Genomic DNA, 2618 nt, shown 5'->3' on the forward strand with positions numbered 1-2618 from the left:
CTGAACTTTCTTATCCCGTTAGCGCGTATCGATCGTGTAATATACCTGCACGAAAATGTGTGAACCAAGTACTAAAATAATTAGCACACGTTGTAATATCACAGTGCGCGACTGATCATAAGGCCAAATACCTAACGCTCTCAAAACAGGTTTATTTATCGTGTAATAATGATCTTCGATAAAATACATGTTTTCTCGACAAAAGCAGAGAGCAGAACTGAGAAAATCGAAACACTCGATGTTATCTGACTTCAACCACGTATTATTTTTTTGTTATTTTTTTAAATTACTCATGAGAAGTACGACACGCAGCAAAAATTGCTAATAAATGATATTTGAAGTGGCAAAAAATTATTGCACAATGATAGCACGTGTAAAATATATTGAAATTTAATGAAACAAAATATGTCGTTTATACGCGAGTAGAAGAAACAGAAGGAAGAAGATAAGCAAATTATGTAAATTACTGTCGCTACTCTATATGCACGGTGCCACGTACTTGTAGCACTGCATATCGATTTTTTCGCCAGTCTTTTCATTGCCACTGAACAGTATTCTTCGACAAAGATAGCCACGACAAAACACGCTGAGACTGTCAAATTTCGTTATATCACTGATCGAAAAAAAGAACTGTTTATTTTGAGTGGTTTTTTTTAATTTTGCATCTGACACCAAAGTTTTGTATACAAAAGCAGAAGTGGATCAAATTGATCTTAAAATATGTGTATTTTTTTATGAAATATAATTCATTTCTATAATTATATATGCTTTTGCTCATATGATTTGACTGTGATTGCTGTTTGCAAGTTGACATAGTAAGAGTTTGTTTATTGCAATAAACACTTATAGATACGTATAATTTACGCAAAAAATATATCGATATGGACAGTTTGTTGTATAAACACATATTATCACACATGCACATACGTATATTTGTAACCGAATAAAGTTTAGAACGTTCTTGGAGTAGTGTTTAAAAATACATTTGACATATTTCTTACTAGGTTTTGTATGCGGGCGCAATAACTTTCGAGATACGAATGAAAAATAGGGTCAATTATAATTACAGAATTTATATACATCAATTTTTCCAGAAATTATTTGTTTTATTTACTAAGCACTTTAAATTAAAGAAATTACTTCAAATTAAAAACTTCTTGTATAAGTAAATTGTCACAATGATTCTACAAATTAGACAAGTGGGAAAAGTTGAGTTAAAAAAAAGGACAAAAAAAAAAACAAACAAACAAATTTCAAAAACGTTCCAAACTTTAATAAGTACTTTGAAGTTTATTTTTATTTATTGTACATATTATATAAAACGGTGACATAGGACATCGCAGCTTTGACGATCTGAAAAAAAAAAAAAAACATTCATAACGTATGTAAATTTTTGCGAGTTTTGATGCGTTTTAGTTTTACACTACTTATAACCATCACAAAATTTTCGATTTTTCCCTCCAAGATATAACCAATCGCCAATGTAAATTCTTTGTTAGTATTTTGTATTAGAAACAAAATAAGCTTTTGCGATGATAATGGCATTAAATACCATGACGTATCATATCTGGAATAAAATTAAGAACGTCACTAAAGAGTGTAGTTGCGGAACCATTTGCGTGACAGTAAAACTTACTTATACTTACGCATACATCGCAAGGTCGCCACTGCAATCTGTAAGGTTTCGTCCAAGATAATGACTGACAAATATAAAAAGCAGAAGGCCAGCTCCGGAAAAACAACATTGTAGTAATATTTTCATATCTCCTGATATTGCTATCGCTTCAAAGATCTGTCATGTAGATAAATATATTAGAAAAAAAAATTACTCATTCTTAGTTTTAACAGATTACGAAACTCATTATGAAAATCATTATGAAAATACATGTATGTATATATTAAATGTATACATTTTTCTAATATAACATAAACAATTATTACTTACTCCGTATAAATCGGTAATCAATCCCATTATAGCAATTATAGTTACGATGCAAAAGAGTGTATTAACTGATGCTATTACATCAGTGGCAAAACTTTAAAAATTATTAGATATTGTAATAGCAATTGTCAATAATACACGAAACTATGCAAAAATACGATATATGTTCTAACCTTTTAGCTCTACGGTGTGCGATTGTCGCGTGCATTATTGTGTTGCATATGGCATGATCTTTTTTCGAAGAGGGTGTGTGCCACACACAATTCTCGATAGAATGTTGTATTCTATGTCTGGAAATGACATATTCTTTGTAGTTTGTAATCGACGTAAGTAAAACCGCGTCGGCTATTTAAACATTACAATTTGAACGTTACTAGCACAACACAGGCGCGCGCTACGCGCACGCTATTGTTATTTTTATTTAACGTGGTGTCAGTGAACACAACCTGTCACCGCGATGACAGATAGTATATACGTCTCATAAACCATATAATACATATATGAAACATGTCAGAAATAACGCATATGTAATATTCTATATCTATATATAATACATACACATACGCATATATATATATATATAACGTAATCACGTGACCGAAGTCAGTAACACCGCCGCGGTCGCGGGGCCAAAGTCAGTGACTTCACCGCAGTCGCGCGACCGAGGTCATTGACC

General features: G+C 31.9%; 1 long non-coding RNA gene across 1 annotated transcript; it reads right to left on the reverse strand.

Moving 5' to 3' along the window:
- Positions 1 to 1705: 1705 nt before the first annotated feature.
- On the reverse strand, positions 1706 to 2224 carry LOC109862626. The gene is made up of 3 exons (XR_002251180.1): positions 2116 to 2224; positions 1946 to 2036; positions 1706 to 1792 (listed from the first exon to the last, which is right to left on the reverse strand). It is a non-coding gene; the product is annotated as an uncharacterized LOC109862626 (long non-coding RNA).
- Positions 2225 to 2618: the final 394 nt, after the last annotated feature.

The sequence above is a fragment of the Pseudomyrmex gracilis genome, unplaced genomic scaffold, assembly GCF_002006095.1.
Source record: "Pseudomyrmex gracilis isolate BER0280 unplaced genomic scaffold, ASM200609v1 scaffold_2099, whole genome shotgun sequence".
NCBI classification, from domain to species: Eukaryota; Metazoa; Arthropoda; class Insecta; order Hymenoptera; family Formicidae; genus Pseudomyrmex; species Pseudomyrmex gracilis.